The following is a 17449-nucleotide window of genomic DNA, read 5'->3' as shown; positions in this document are numbered from 1 at the left end:
ACGGCAGGACCAAATCGGAAAGATAGGTAGGAGCAAGCCCATGTAATGCTTTGTAGGTTAGCAGTAAAACCTTGAAATCAGCCCTTGCCTTAACAGGAAGCCAGTGTAGGGAGGCTAGCACTGGAGTAATATGATCACATTTTTTGGTTCTAGTCAGGATTCTAGCATCCGTATTTAGCACTAACTGAAGTTTATTTAGTGCTTTATCCGGGTAGCCGGAAAGTAGAGCATTGCAGTAGTCCAGCCTAGAAGTAACAAAAGCATGGATTAATTTTTCTGCGTCATTTTTGGACAGAAAGTTTCTGATTTTTGCAATGTTACGTAGATGGAAAAAAGCTGTCCTTGAAACAGTCTTGATATGTTCTTCAAAAGAGAGATCAGGGTCCAGAGTAACGCCGAGGTCCTTCACAGTTTTATTTGAGACAACTGTACAACCATCCAGATTAATTGTCAGATTCAACAGAAGATCTCTTTGTTTCTTTGGACCTAGAACAAGCATCTCTGTTTTGTCCGAGTTTAAAAGTAGAAAGTTTGCAGCCATCCACTTCTTTATGTCTGAAACACAGGCTTCTAGCGAGGGCAATTTTGGGGCTTCACCATGTTTCATTGAAATGTACAGCTGTGTGTCGTCCGCATAGCAGTGAAATTTAACATTATGTTTTTGAATGACATCCCCAAGAGGTAAAATATATAGTGAAAACAATAGTGGTTCTAAAACGGAACCTTGAGGAACACCGAAATTTACAATTGATTTGTCAGAGTACAAACCATTCACAGAGACAAACTGATATCTTTCCGACAGATAAGATCTAAACCAGGCCAGAACTTGTCCATGTAGACCAATTTGGGTTTCCAATCTCTCCAAAAGAATGTGGTGATCGATGGTATCAAAAGAGCGTGCTCAGGACCTCAGACTGGGGTGAAGATTCACCTTCCAACAGGACAACGACCTTAAGTACACAGCCAAGACAACACAAGAGTGGCTTCAGGACAAGTCTCTGAATGTCTTTGAGTAGCCCGGACTTGAACCCGCTCGATCATCTCTGGAGAGACCTGAAAATAGCTGTGCAGCGACACTCCCCATCAAACCTGACAGAGCTTGAGAGGCTCTGCAGAGGAGAATAGGAGAAACTCCCCAAAAACAGGTGTGCCAAGCTTGTAGCGTCATACCCAAGAAGACTCGAGGCAGTAATCACTGCCAAAGGTGCTTCAACAAAGTATTGAGTAAAGGGTCTGAATACTTATGTAAATGTGATATTTCAGTTTTATTTTTTTTATTTTTTTTATATATAAATTTATAGAAACCTGTTTATTTCTTTGCCATTATGGGGTATTGTGTGTAGATTGATGAGGGGGTGGGGACAATGTAATACATTTCTGCTGTAATGTAACAAAATGTGGAAAACGTCAAGTGGTCTGAATACTTTCCGAATGCACTGTACACATGACCGATGGGAACAATAATGAATTTTATATTGCAATCTTCAGTTGGCTCCTCTTTCTTATATTAAGAGGCTTGAACAAGTATTATTGTGCTTACCATGAGAACATTTGTAAATTAAGTATTTTCAATGTCCAGAAAATATGCATTTTCACCTTTCATTTAGCACCTAAAATGCACCTGATTTCAACATGCGGAAAATAATTATTTTCGAGTCCAGAAAATGCAAATTTTCTTCTTTTAATTCAGCACCTAAAATGCACCTGACATCAACATCTGGAAAATACACTTTTCAACTTAATTTTGCTTAAAATTTGTTGGAAAAAAAGGTCACAATGGACCAGAATGATGATGATAAACTCAACCAAATTGACTTAAAAAAAAATGTAGGCTATTACATAACTGATTGAGTAAGAATGTTGTCTAAATAACGTTTAAAGGTGCCCTGCAATACAAAAAGTCTCACTTTATTACTTGGTTAATCCCAGCATGTATCAAAGAAATTGGGGATATTTTGAGTCCTTACTAAATAGCTTTTACACCAGTCTCTAAGTGTTTGTTTGAGCAGTACCCTTTTTTCGCCAAGATTAACATTTCATATGATCTTTCCTGACAGAGGATTTTCTTTCAGAGGCCCCTTGAAGGATAACCAAAAAAGGGCATTCAGCAAATCAGTTTTGTCTGCTTAGATTTTTGAGGGGTTATAGAACTTTCAATGTCGGCATTTATTTCCTCACTTTTTTACGAAGTGATGGACGGAGTTTGACTTTTGACATCGTGTTTTTTTTAAAACACATAGGCTTCGTAGCACTTGGACCAGACTAAGGACAATGCATAGGGCTCTTCAGCTGTAAACATATGAGAGACGTGTGCGATTATGTTTTGAAGGGAGGGGCTTACGCTTTGTAGTAGCCTATTATTGAATACCGTGGAGCAGACCGATCCGAAGGCAGATTGCTTCTCTCTACATTGACTTGCCTGCTTCGTGGTTGTTTGCTTAACCGGTGAAAGAACAATCGTTTACTTGCTGAACTAAATAGGTACGTTTTGCGCTTTCGAAGTTGTTTGTGTTGTTAATCCAATTTGGTGAAATTTGCGTAGTGTTTATGATTTCAACTTGTGCAGTGATCTTTTTGTGCTGTGCGATGCTGCAATTTATTAGACATGTCATTTTAAAATTATAGATTTCTACAGCAAGCTGCACACACCCAGCAGCTTCCTAATAATGTGACTATCCTGCGGTTAGCACTTTTTCAATAACTAAACTTAAACTATAAAGAATTAAAGAGTCGATGTAGATTATTTGTAATCAAATGTGGTTGTTGTTATCGAGTATAATGTTTTATTATATGGCAAATCACTTTAGAAAACCTATTACCGATCTGAATGTGAATTCTGGAATGTCCCCGCTGCCCCATGCCATAGATTATTATCAGACAAATATGAGGAGGCAGTCTCCAAACTCATGGAGAGGGATGTGAGCCAGATCTCTCCCCATTATAATAGACAATACATAGGCTGCATATCAACTGACAATTTCAGGAAATGTGTCGTTGATTTAATTATACTTTTGATTGGTATTTGCCAGTCGGCTAACTTTAGGATCAATTATACCTACAGTTGAAGTCAGAAGTTTACATACACCTTATCCAGATACATTTAAACTACATTTTTTGCAATTACTGACATTTAATCCTAGTAAAAATTCCCTGTTTTAGGTCAGTTAGGATCACCACTTTATTTTAAGAATGTGAAATAGTAGAGAGAATGATTTATTTCAGCTTTTATTTCTTTCATCACATTCCCAGTGGGTCAGAAGTTTACATACACTCAACTAGTATTTGGTAGCATTGCCTTTAAATTGTTTAACTTGGGTCAAATGTTTTGTGTAGCCTTCCACAAGCTTCCCACAATAAGTTGGGTGAATTTTGGCCCATTCCTCCTGACAGAGCTGGTGTAACTGAGTCAGGTTTGTAGGCCTCCTTGCTCACACACGCTTTTCAGTTCTGCCCACAAATATTCTATAGGATTGAGGTCAGGGCTTTGTGATGGCCACTACAATAACTTGACGTTGTTGTCCTTAAGCCATTTTGCTACAACTTTGGAAGTATGCTTGGGGTCATTTTCCATTCTGAAGATGTTGCTTCAATACATCCACATAATTTTCCTACCTCATGATGCCATCTATTTTGTGAAGCACACCAGTCCCTCCTGCAGCAAAGCACCCCCACAACATGATGCCGCCACCCCCGTTTTTCATGGTTGGGATGGTGTTCTTCGGTTTGCAAGCCTCCCCCTTTTTCCTCCAAACATAACAATGGTCATTATGGCCAAACAGCTCTATCAGACCAGAGGACATTTCTCCAAAAAGTACGATCTTCGTCCCCATGTGCAGTTGCAAACCGTAGTCTGGCTTTTTTATGGCGGTTTTGGAGCAGTGGCTTCTTCCTTCCTGAGCGGCCTTTCAGGTTATGTCGATATAGAACTTGTTTTACTGTGGATATATATACTTTTGTACCTGTTTCATCTAGCGTCTTCACAAGGTCCTTTGCTGTTGTTCTGGGATTGATTTGCACTTTTCCCACCAAATTACATTCTTCTCCAGAAGACAGAACGCATCTCCTTCCTGAGTGGTATGACGGCTGCGTGGTCCCATGGTGTTTATACTTGCATACTATTGTTTGTACAGATGAACATGGTACCTTCAGGCGTTTGGAAATTGCTCCCAAGGATGAACCAGACTTGTGGAGGTCTTCAATTTTTTGTCTGAGGTCTTGGCTGATTTCTTTTGACTTTCCCATGATGTCAAGCAAAGAGGCACTGAGTTTGAAGGTAGGCCTTGAAATACATCCACCGTTACACCTCCAATTGACTCAAATGATGTCAATTAGCCTATCAGAAGCTTCTAAAGCCATGACATCATTATCTGGAATTTTCCAAGCTGTTTAAAGGCACAGTCAACTAAGTGTATGTAAACTTCTGACCCACTGGAATTGTGATACAGTGAATTATAAGTGAAGTAATCTGTCTGTAAACAATTGTTGGAAAAATTACTTGTGTCATGCACAAAGTAGATGTCCTAACCGACTTGCCAAAACTATAGTTTGTTAACAAGAAATTTGTGGAGTGGTTAATAAACGAGTTTTAATGACTCCAACCTAAGTGTATGTAAACTTCCGATTTCAACTGTATATAAATAATTACGTTACAAATGCATTAGTTTTAACTGGATAATACCTCAAGTTATGAAGAACAAACAAAACATCCTCCTTTACACAAAATGAAAAATGTTCCACTTAAAAGCACTTACCTTAAATTTGCTGTCATCCCTAAATATTTGGGATGAAAATAATTGGACATTCTCCAACTGTAAACTGTGGCCTTGTGCTGTGGCGTGGTATTTTACTGGCTCTTGTAGACAAATACTAGCTGTCTTCAATTGCCTGAGCCAAGCGATGTCATGAAAGAAAAGGATCCATCAGGTCAGATCCTCTCCACTGGGGGTCCAAATGACAGCCATGGCCCTCATCAGGGATAGGCTTAACCATCTGTACTGGGTTGGCTAGAATCTTTATCCCTATGCTACACAGCACCAGCTGAGCCCAGTTAAACCATGGTTAATCTTGAGTAATCAACTTGATATCTAAATTTATCAAAGCAACAGGAAACGCTGATGTTATCATGGGCTTTCGAAGGCCACTCACTGATTCAACACTGTCCAAACAGTGTGTGGTATTCCAAGAACTTGGTCTCTCTCTCGCTCATCTCACCGCATTGTGGTACAGTAAAGCATTGCAGTGAGATGTGCAATATCTCCAAATGAATCCACCCAAATAGTTTGGGCCAACCAGCCAACCACCTTTTTTTCTTTCAACGTAGTTTATCTCAGCCTTCCGTTTGATCTCAGGTTGATTACAAAGCAGTTAGTATGAAGTGAGTGAACAGTAGAAAATGGGGTTCGGGGGCTATGGAGCTGCAGAATGCTCCAAGCTAGACAGCACAGTAATTGTCCATGAAGCTGTATCTGATAACACTGCGGTGTTTGGAAAATATGAGGGGAATGCCCTTGCCTTATAAGGAACAGATTGAACCTGCTGACAGACGATTGATATAGCCTTTGGAATGCATAACAGCCAGGCTTATTTTTTAGTCTCTTTCTGCCTCTTTCTTTGCCTCTTTCGGCTACTTTTCTTTAGCGTATAAAGAGCCTGGGTAATGCGCTGTGCTGTACGGAGAGAGAGAGAGGGAAGGGGGAGATCTGGAGGTAATTCTGCACAGTGATAACAAGGGTTTGGCATGGGCTAGGGCCCGGGCAGGATGTAGGGAACACTGCCCTGGGTTTCCGGAGTCTGGTTTGCCCTGTGCAGTACAGGCTGTAGTTACTCTGCTCTCTCTGCCCTTCATTTACAGAATGTTTCAGGATCAGTTCTTCCATAACCTTAATCATGACTCAAAGAGACATAAAGATGGCTTCAGACCAGTGGTGAAGGGAGGAGAATACGCCCTCAAGGACTAGAGAAGAGAGTTTAGGCCTAGTTGGCCGGAGGTTGGAACATTGGGATGGGACTTGGACATGGACTTGAGGCTTCACCCTGGAGCATGCAATAGATTGTGGCCAAGGGCAGGGCTTTGATGCAGCCTTTGGATTCAAAAACAATATAGTAGATCCCCTTAACTGTACTAGATAACTTTTCATTGCTCTCTGACTGACCTGAGCTACTTGTGTTCAAGGTCCCTGCAGGTGTGAAAACACACATTCTACTCTGGAATCAGTACCACTGTCTTCAGGGTTGAGAAGCTGATACAGTTATTAAAGACGATGTGAATCCAGGCCCTCTCTCTTTAAAGGAGTGCCTGGAGACACTGTGGTTATGAGGAAAGGCTATTTGTTAGACACAGTTAGTATTTGAGAGAAGGCTAGTCTTTAAAAGGTGGCATCCTCTTAGGATTCATGAGAAATATCTTGTTTTATTTTTCTCTGTGTCACTCCGAGTCTCTCTGGCTGCGTTTACAAAGGCCGCCCAATTTTGACCAATCACATCAGATCTTTTCATGCCAGATATTTTTTCAGAGCTGATCTGATTGGTCAAAAGACCAATTAGTGAAAAAAGATCTGAATTGGGCTGCATGTGTAAATGCAGACCTAGAGTTTTGCAGTGCCTCTGTGATGCGAGGCAGAGCTTTAATCCACTGCACTATTCAGTTCCAAAAGTTCTTTATATCTCTGCTGCAGCCAGCAAGCCTAGAATTACTATTACCACCACTGAGAGAGGCTGCCAACTAAACTTAGGTACGGAAAAAGAGAACTTGCATCGGAAATTGTGTAACACAAACTGTTCGTTTTTGTTATTACCATTTTTTTACCGATAATATATTAAATTTATGTTTGTCAAATGTTCTGCAAGGAGTTCTAAATTATTACATGTTGACGTGTAAATCCAATCATACACAGTGTTCTCGGAGTTCACCAGAGCCTATTTTCTGGTTTGTCTTATAATGGACAACTTGTCTGTCAAGAATATTTTGCCTAGTTCAGTTTATTGCCACTTGGGTTGATTTTTATGCAAATTTGCCGCCTCAAGATATATTTGTGGGATCGAGGAGCCATCTTTATATGCAATCAGTTACACAACAGAGATGTCTCTTCTTTATCTTTGATCAAAAGAGTCAACATCATCAATGTCTCCAAGGGAGAAGTCTAATTGGAGCCCAAAGCTCAAATCTGTGTCCTCTCGACAACTGCTCTCGTGGAGCGTTCAGTTCATTTGAAGTGGAGGATGATTGACAAGGAACTAAACCTCAAGTGATTCTGCCCTGGACTCTGGCCACAGCACACTCACTGTTATTTATTTTCTGCTTTGAATATGATAGCATGTAATTTGAATGCACTGTACCCAGAACCACACAGTAAGTTGTATAATATGGTAAAGTTGGAGCACACTTGGAAAATTTGAGAGAAAAAATAACAGGAATCTGCTTAACTCTTAACTGGTGACGATCAAAAAATGGGGGCAAATGGGGCATTCCTAATTTGTGAACTAAGAGCGGCCAGCTGAAACTGAAACTAGATTTTGTTTATTTAGGACCCAGCAAATATGCAGTAACTGGCTTACAGATGTTGAGTTAGTAATATATAATCTTTCCTCTTATGACATGAAATCCTCTCTGTAATTCAACTTTATATTCTGTTTGTTGTTCTTCATTACCTAGCCAGGTTGCAATGGAAAGGTTCTGCATTGCTTTAGAACCTGTGCCAAACCAGGCTCGTATGTCTCCTCAGTCCTTGGTATGGAGAGACTCTGGCAGTAGTAGAACTCTTCTGGGGAACGAAGAGTCTGGGTGACGAAGAAGATCGCTGACACTCGTTCTTTTTTGCTGTGGCTCAGATTAGAAGGCCTGTTAGATCAAACCTCTCCCACATTTCTCAGACTTTGAAGTGCTATCGTTCAAGGCCAGATTCCCTAATTGGTAGCATGGCAGACTGTGTTGATAATTGGCACATTTACCCGTCGAATGCCAGTTGGCAGGCAGCGAGGCCTCCAGAAGTCCACCAGCTGTATAAGGATATTTTCACATCCAACTCACTCACAACACAACAAACTCTCTTTTTAGTAGATGGGAGATGGTACAGGAACCCTTGGCTTACTCAACCCAAGTCTTATAAGGTAAAAGTACATTTTTCACCCCAAGGGATAGATTTCAAGGGTGGGGGTGATCGTGGGAGCGTGAGTTCAGTTCACTACCCCGAGACTCATACACTACTACTTATGTCATCCTCCAAAGATGTGTTATGTTCAGTTCCCAAAACGACAGTGGGGCTGAAAGTGTGTAACATTGTTGAGCAGAACTTTTGCCCCTGGGCTTCTTTCCTCATCTGATAAAACAAGCACAGGAAATGTCTCTGCAAGCTGATTTGCTCTGTGTTTTCCTTTGGCGTCTACCCATAGGGACCACAGACATGCCTAGTGCTTCAACCAGTCCCCCGGCACTAACTCTCACCCCCCCCCCCCCCCCCCCCCCCCTTTTACAGACAGCTAACATTCCTCCTTCTCTCCCTCTCCTCCCTCCTCTCTCTCTCTCTCTGCCTCTCCTCAGCCCCCAAAGCTAAACAAACATAGCTGATCAAGGCCTTAAAATCACCTTTTTAAAAGTCCCATATTTTAGGTTAAGGGGGGAATTAAAGGTACTATAGGTAATATAGTGAGGTAAATCCCAACAGTGTGCGTGAAAGATGCTATTGAGTCGAGGACCAGTGAGGTCATGTTTTTTGGAGATAGAGAGTCTATGAGTAGGGACACGGGTATGAGGGGACGTGTGGTATGAGGGGACGTGTGTGTGTGTGCACTTAAAAAAATAAACCACCCGCAAATCTAGTTGCTTCAACTAATTATTATTAAATAACTGGTTCCACAGATTTTTTGGGGTTTACTCAACTTTTCGGTCAAAGTGTTACCTGAACTTAACATTTTTAACAAATTATGTCTTTGCTCAATTTGTCTCATATGCTCATTCAACTTGAAATTATTATTTTTGGCATCTTAACTTCCAATGTTTTCAACTTACATATTTGACACACATGATTACATTGTGCATGTTCATTTACGCAGTAATTGTTATTCAACATGTCCTCACCTGGGATTTGAACTCACAATCTCTTGGTTCATGGCATTACAAGCTTCCTGCTACTCTACCATGTTTGTATCAATTAATCTGACTATTAGCTTATTATTGATTTGATTGACTTATTTAAGCAATTTTAGTTTTTTATGTATAGTTGTTGGTGAGGCATATGACTTTGTTTTTAATGTTATTCTTTAATCACTATGATGAATAAAATGTTTTTTCTTGAGTGTACTTTTAACAGATCAAGTCCAATGTGTAGGAATACAGGTGAAATCAGTTATTGACACAGACATGGTGGGGTAGCTGGAAGATCAGACCGCTGTGAACTGAGTAGCTGTGAACTCAAATCCCAGGCGAGGACATGTTGAATGCTAATTACTGTATAAATGTAATCATGTATGAAAATGTTGTATGTCAAAATCACTGTGTGTAACTAGTTCCATGGCCAAAATAATAATTGCTAGTTGAATGAACATATGAGAAAAACATAGCAAACGCATCATTTTAAGTTTACTGAACTTTTGCCTATGTTTTTTCTTGTTGGAACCAGTTACTTCATAGTATTTTGTGTGTGTGTGTGTGTGGTACTGTATGGATGGTGGAGGTGGTGAGACAGATGGGGAGTGTGGGGATTTCATGATGAATGCTGGCTCTCATGGGACCCGAGCAGCTGGAGGAATCAGGCTCTTAGGTAACAAGGGGATTTACCATTCATATACAGCCATTGGGATTTACCTCAGGCTCAGACACGCAGAGTGGTATCTTTTAATTCGAGAAACTGGAGGATTTGCGTCATTGAGTTCTCCGATTGACATCAATGGATGATTTGTGTGTCTGTGAGACCTCGAGTTATGCAGGCTTAGGGTTCTGGAGACAGGATTCTGCACTTTATTGCTGACTCTCCGTACTGTGAAAGCACACGAGAGATGAGGATATTACTCATCTGTGTGTCACACAAGTCTAGGCTCTGACTGGTATGACACAGGATGATGATGTGCTAGTTGTAACACTACAGTACTTTAACACTTTAGTGGGAGTCAGTATGTAGTTACCCCCTTTAAAAATAAATGATGTAACAAACTTTGTCGGTTCATTATGTTGATTGTGCTGCTTCAGTTCAAAAGATGTGACTTTTGGAACTACAGTATCAGTACATTTAGACTGAGTTGGATCATTCTGACCTGTCTGGATCAGGGCTACAGCTTCGGACAACGTTCCCTTGCACAGCACAGCAGCAATCCGAAGCGATGACGGATGCCGTTACTCCTGTTGGAGCCAAGTGTTATGTTTTTAAAGGTGCAGACCTTTTTTAAATTGTCTCCAGTAATGTTACCCACCTGAATTAGCCAGCCCAGTCTGGGGTCTGCGTTCTGGCTGGTATTAGGAGCAGTAGTAATGGTCTAGGAGTTTATTGAGTGTACTCTCTCCCTCGTAATCAGAAGCATATTCAGGCATTGACATACAAGCCTCTCAGGGTTGCTCAGGAATGTATTACAAGCAACGAGAGGAGCCGAGCAGCGAGCAGATCTCCCCTTCCATTTCTTTTCCTCTTCACATGTCATTGCTCCATACAGAGGAAGGCAATGGAATCTGATTAAAGCTGAAGATCAAAGCATCTAAAATGGCTGACATGGAGAATCCATCCCCAATATAGCAGTTATTTTGTTTATTTTGTGTGTGTGTGTGTGTGTGTGTGTGCGCGCGCATTACTGTGTGTTGTGTTTGTCTCTTTCTCCTGGCATCTAATAATGCCAAACACTTCTCCCCCACTTCAGAGAAAGGGGAATGTAAGTATCTCCTTCATCCATATACAGTACTGTGCGAGACCCTGAGCTCAGCTTGAATTTGTTAGTTTGGAATCATTTCAGTACCATCGGGTAATTCATAAATTAACTTCACTGTTGGGTAACATGGAGCTGGCAGGTGGACTGCCTCTGTCCCAAATGGTAACCTATTCCCTTAATAGTGCACTACTTTTGACAAGAGCCCATAGGGCTCTGATCAAAAGTAGTGCACTATATAGGAAATAGGGTGCCAGTTGGGACGTATGCACTGCTTTTTGACAGGGGTTTTAATCGGAGCCTCTCTCCCTGCAGAGGAGCTAAGTGCCTTACCTCATAAGAGACCTGCTCAAGGTGACTGGGAGAAACCATCAGTCATGTTATTGTTAAACAACCCAGGTATAGGGGAACAGGTCTGGTGCTAATGGTTGTTGAGGTGCTAGCCAAAACTCTGCTAAGAAGGGACAGATTCAGATTCATGCTGGGTTTCAACTCCTGCATACACTTGTAGGAAGCTAGCTGATTCATTGCTTGGTCCAAGTATTTTCTTAGTGAAGTAGTTTGACAAGTATTACTATTTGAAAATAAACCCTTCTACCTAACAGGCGGCCATCTTGAGTTAAGGATAAATTGATGAGTAGGCCTAATTATTTAATGGAACAAGACCCAATCTGTAGCATCAACAGTCTGACTGACCGAGAAAACCGGCTAACAAATTGAAATGCAAAAATAAGTGGCAGTCAGCCAATTCCACACATGCCAAGATGAGGATACTATGTCAACAAAACAACAACTCTAAACAAGCAACTCGCTAACAAGTGTGATGCTAGGCTACCCAAAGACAATGGAGCAAATCTGCTAGGCCCCGCTGCTTATTTACGCAATGCACGGTTAGACTAAACGAAGTGAGCACGCTCATTAATGGAGGGTGAGCGCTTCTTAATTACAGGCCCGTTAGTGCTTATGGCTCTCCTCTCATCAGATGAATGCAGACACATCTTCATGAGGAGGAGCGTTCTGCTAGCTAGCGAAGACAAGACAAGGCTAACGCTGAGTGAGTTGGGTTGAATAGATTGTACACATGCGATTGGGTGGGGTGGCGGTTTGGGGAGAGGAGTGTATGGGACAGGGAAGGGGTGTGGGCGTAGGACGTTGGGTGAGATGGGAGTAGATTAAAGGGTTGGTTTGGTGGGTGGGTGTGAGGTAGTTGAGTAGGGTAGAGGGTTTGGATGGAGGGGGATGAGGAGGGTAGAAGGGGTGTGGTTGATGGAGTTGGAGATTTTGGGATGGATCGGGTTGGGTACTAGGGGTGAGGGTAGAAGGGGGGGGGGGGGGGGGTGACAAGCTGGCTGGCCTCATTAAGCCCTGCTTTAATGAACCCAGCAGCTGAGGGAAAAAGTAGAACAATGAAGGCTTGTTAGGGGGAGGCCTGTGTCTGTCTGCCCCAGGTTGGCATGTTCCCTGGGACAGAGGAGAGGATGTCTGAATGCTCTTGTCCCTAAAGCTCTGTGCCACCCGTTTACTATGATAGACATCTGGGGGACCACCTTGGATAATGAGCAGCCATTAGCTCAGGTTAAAGTTAATGACCAGTAATGGTACACCAGCCCTGCCTGGCCCGGAGTTTGAGCCCGTCTGAAATGAAATACCAGTCACTCAGGCTCAATACATAAACAGAGGGAACAGGCTGGAAGTGAATAAGGTGTGTGTGCGTGCGTGTGCGTGTGTGCTTGTGTGTGCTTGTTCAGAGGTGGCACAGGTGGATGGGTATCATGTGAAAAGGAGATGGTTTTCCTTCTGAGCAGATTACGAGCAGAAAAGAAACCTGGGGGGTTTTGGATTTGTTCCCATTGTACTTAAGTTTACAGAGTAATCTCATTTCCAGTTTTGCCATTAGCTAAAACTGAATGAACCCCTATAAAGGGAACCTGAGCACTCTCCTAAACCGACTACTTAATTATTTACAATTTCATGGTTGTCTGAGATGTGTTATTCTAATAGATTTAGGAATTAGACGGTTTTAAATGACGTACATTAACCTATAAAGCTGAATTTTATCCTTTGTTTGGCAGTAAAAGTCACCTCATGTTGAAGAGAGGAGTAGTGGTCTTACCTAGAGTTGTGTCAGTGATGTAGCATTAGTAGTCACGTAAAAATACTTTATAGTATAACTGAGGCAATGCGCCATTATACAAAAATACTTAAGACACTCACGAGAAAACTAACCATGAGGCTTCCAACACTGGATAAGACAGAGTGAGTGAGACAGAGGGAGAGAAAAAGAGTGGTGGGAGAGAGAGCGAGAGGAGACAGTGAGCGAGAGAACGGGCAGATGGGAAAAGAAAGATGGAAGGGAGAGAGACTGGGATAGTAAGAGAGAGAGAGAGGAAGAGGAAGAGACAGAGTGAGTGCTTTGTTATGTCTCCTAGAGCTCTAGTGTTTCCTGGAATGCCTGGCAGCAGAGTCAGAAGTCAGAGCCACAGGGAGGAGGAGAGAAGAAGAGAAGGAATGGCCTTCTGTCCTGACAGACAAGCACTGCTGAGTTGACATAATTTAACAAACCGTCAACGGTCAAGATGTTTCACTGACAAAAATGGCTATGCTACTACGTGTGGATGTTGCGTCTGGATGGGGGCCCATCGACAGACAGGACTAGGAGAAGAGAGATATACCTATGCTTTATGGAGATCAATGGCTTCTGGCCCCCACTATCACCCGGGGGGGCACACAGAGTTGCAACCCGTCCCGGACGGACCGCTGACCCCCTGCGACACTAATAATAACAGCCAGCAGAAATATGCACAGAAACGAGATCTCCTATAGCGTAGCCTAGCCTCCAGGATAGGAGAACACTGAGGCACGAGAAGGGTTGTCTCCTCTCTCCACTCAGACAGGAATGTATGGTCTTGAGGAGCTGAACCTCACAACTATCGATTCCTATTATGTCACACGGTCTTTACACTGAGCTAGCTGCAGGCTCGGCCGTCTGAAGGTGAGCTATGTTTACACTAGAGGCAAACACGCATACAGACATTCATATTTATTACACACAGACAGACCTAGACATTGCGTCGTGAGCAAGGCATCTCTAGAACACCGAGAGGGTTGGAATAGGAGACTCCTGGTTTCTGTCTAAGACGGTGGTGTTGTTGATATGGCTCTTCAAAATCAAGGGGATGGTTTAGAATGACCCAGTTCACTCACGGATATCTCACAGAGGGATTTGGTTGTGGTGGTGGGAAGTAGACTCGACCAGGGTACAGCATCACAGTTAAGACCATGGTTTTAGCAGTGCAATGAGAACCTCAACGGTTAGGAGTTTATGGAAGAGTGGAGCTTGACTGATAAATTAGCCCTTGGTCACGGTTTCCACTCCCATTCATCAATCCGTACTGCTACTGAGCACATCTCTTTGTGACACACCTGGCCTTTAGCCCCAATGCAGTGACCCACCCCACCCCATCAATACAGATGTGCTCAGGCCTGCTGAGTGATGCTTGGATGCAAAGAGCAACAGACCTCGTCCTCTATCTCTTCCTCGTATTTCGTCCGAAAACAAAAACAGCACCGGCAGCCATCACAATGAGCTCCATTATAATCAGTTATCCTGACAGTGATTTAAAAAAAAAAAATGTATTTGTTCACTAAACAAACCAAAATGTTTTTACAAGGGTGTCTCGGAGCAGCCTAAATGCTGGACCTCTCCACCTTTCCTGTCCACTCAGAGTAATAGCCCTCGGTGAGGTCATTGTGCTAGAGCTAGAATCTTAATCCTCTCTGTCTCTCGCTGGTACTCTCTCCTCTATCTTTCTCCTATCTCTCCCCAGGAATGCAACAGGCCCCTTACTTTGAAAGATCTCTTGTCACATAATACCCTTGAATAACCTTGCGCGACGCTTCAGAAAGTGCATTCCGCAGCCTGATTTACAGATTTGCGCATGGCTAAATGATCGGATTGATGAAAATGTATGCTCTGAGGTAAAACGTGTAATTTTGAGGCAGTGGTCATGGTACCAATTTTCTGTGAGGCAACACGGCCCCCTGGGTATACACAGACATAAAAAAAGGTGATACACAAACATCTATCAGTGTCTGATTCAGCCCGTCATGATCTGAGCAGGCCTCACAAGCTTCTCCTGGTGTGTAAGCGGTTACGTCATGGCTTCGTTGCAGCTCGTGCTCGTTGCAGCTTTTTTTTCTCTGGCAATCGAAGGGTCTCTCAATCTCTACAAAACATAAATATTTTTTTTTTAGAGGAAACTTGTCAGAAATGTTTACGATACTTTTTTTTTTTTCTTTATGAGAAATACATTTGTATGTTCCAGAACATATGTTCCAGTTGCCGTGATAGATACAGTGTCTGTCTGAGTCCATCCACCACTGCTCTGTGTCATAATAATTATGTGGAGAAAATTGGGCAGTTCAGCCCAGATCCCCTGGGACCCTTAAAGAGGCTGTGTTTTAAATGCCTTGTTCTTGTCAAATCAAGAGGGGATTACAACAGGAACACTGGTCTGTATGCCTGGTGGCTAGGTGCCTGTCCTGTCTAGCTATATGATTCACTATGTATTTACCATATGGGAGACTGAATATGAATAGGGGCCCAAACTATAATAGGCTTCTTACCAGGGGACATGCTAGCCTCTATGGTCCCATACTGTATACTGCAGACAACTCTTGTATCGTTGTCATGCTGTACATGTACTGTATAGGCCTGTGGTCCCCAAACTTTTCTGAGTCAATAACACTTTTTGAGTCATAATGAAGGCAGAGATCTACCGCTTAAAATCCTTTTAAAAACATGACTTAAAAAATGTAGGCCTGTGCAACACAAAAAAAATAGTTCTGTAGCAATTAGGTTTTAAGTAGGCTATATGCCCAATACATTATCAGTGCATGTTGGCTATACTTGATTTTCACTGCCAATGTTGTTCAACTCAGAACACTTTCAAATTATATTTCAAAACTCTGGCTATATGATCTTGTTGTATTACTTGTGTAACACAGCTCAGTGAGCATAAACAATGTGCATTCTTTATTTTACTGGACTGATTGTGTCTGGATTTGATGGTCAGTCTCAGCGGAGGGAGAGCATCAGAGGGTCCGTTTCTCACAGTCGGACCGTCCCTCGGCTAAGACTGACCAAAAAGGGGCGACCGTGTTCGAGCTGATGCGCGAAACTCACGCTGCATTATTTCTGCATCACGCACAAATGCATGTTGTTACTCCTATGACCATAGAAGCATAGAAGCATAGAAGCACGCACAAATGCATGTTGTTACTCCTATGACCATAGAAGCATAGAAGCACGCACAAATGCATGTTGTTACTCCTATGACCATAGAAGCATAGAAGCACGCACAAATGCATGTTGTTACTCCTATGACCATAGAAGCATAGAAGCACGCACAAATGCATGTTGTTACTCCTATGACCATAGAAGCATAGAAGCACGCACAAATGCATGTTGTTACTCCTATGACCATAGAAGCATAGAAGCACGCACAAATGCATGTTGTTACTCCTATGACCATAGAAGCATAGAAGCACGCACAAATGCATGTTGTTACTCCTATGACCATAGAAGCATAGAAGCACGCACAAATGCATGTTGTTACTCCTATGACCATAGAAGCATAGAAGCATGCACAAATGCATGTTGTTACTCCTATGACCATAGAAGCATAGAAGCATGCACAAATGCATGTTGTTACTCCTATGACCATAGAAGGTGAAATATTCCTAGATTTTTTAAAAAGACACAAGCTGTTAATAATAATAATAACAACAATGCAAGCTTATCGGAACACTTTGCTACTCATTCATTGAAGCTGCAGTGCTGGTTGCAGCGCAAGTGGAGAAGTGCATTTTATGGCATAAAAGTGTTTAATAAAAAAGTGGTGTCAGTGCTGAGTAGGAACTTAAACATGAACTCACTCATAAAAACAAAATCTCTTTGCAGTATTCGTTGACAGTCTCTCTCTAGTCATGGTTTTAGATGTTTTGAAATCACAGTATCGACTTCCTCTGTTGTACGCTCGAGGAAGCTGCAGACAGGCACATGATTGGCTAGCGGTAGGCCTATAGGTGCACTTGATTTGCTCTCCGGGCACACTGACTAGGTGGAGTTTGTGTCTTCAGACACATGAAATGGTTCAAAATGGGAACACTTCACCTACCCGGAACGCAGGGCAGATGAAACAAGTTTACCTACTGCCAACAGCGCGAGACAGAAACATTAAGGGATGAATGGCTTTATCGTAGTTTTTTTATAGAAATGTTTGGTGATCGACTAGGAATGCCTTGGAGATCGATCGTGATCGACGGTTTGGTGAGGACAAAGTTACTGTTACTTACGCTTCACTATGTTATCATGCTCCATCTCGCTCATGCGCCATATATGAATTGGGGCCTCTAGTGACACACAGGTCTATTTTGGTACAGGATGTGCTCCCGTCCCGAGTGCCCCCAAACTGCAGACGGAGAGCAATACCAGAGTAGCAGATCCAGACCTTTTGGTTGTGCTGGCATCAGTAGTGCTTTGCTTTGAGTAAAACACATCATGTAGGTGTCAACACCCCAGCCTTGCTACACCCTGCTACTC

At 42.4% G+C, this 17449-nt stretch overlaps 1 protein-coding gene across 11 annotated transcripts in view; it reads left to right on the top strand.

Moving 5' to 3' along the window:
• The window catches only part of LOC106576070 (non-muscle caldesmon), a 65088-nt gene that overhangs the window by 8267 nt on the left and 39372 nt on the right, over nucleotides 1-17449 (top strand). The window contains exon 1 of one of the 11 annotated variants that reach the window (XM_014152938.3): nucleotides 2180-2481. The exons of 7 other annotated variants lie outside the window; for them this stretch is intronic. The gene's annotated coding sequence lies outside the window, so the exon portion shown is untranslated. Of the gene's footprint in view, nucleotides 1-2179; nucleotides 2482-17449 lie in introns of those variants that run through there. 3 more of the 11 variants (XM_014152942.3, XM_014152936.3, XM_014152941.3) reach the window with 3 other exon arrangements.

This window comes from Salmo salar, chromosome 17, assembly GCF_965601325.2.
Source record: "Salmo salar chromosome 17, fSalSal1, whole genome shotgun sequence".
Classification (NCBI taxonomy): Eukaryota; Metazoa; Chordata; class Actinopteri; order Salmoniformes; family Salmonidae; genus Salmo; species Salmo salar.
Note: the sequence above shows the minus strand (reverse complement) of the source record. Positions and strands in the feature narration are given on the sequence as shown.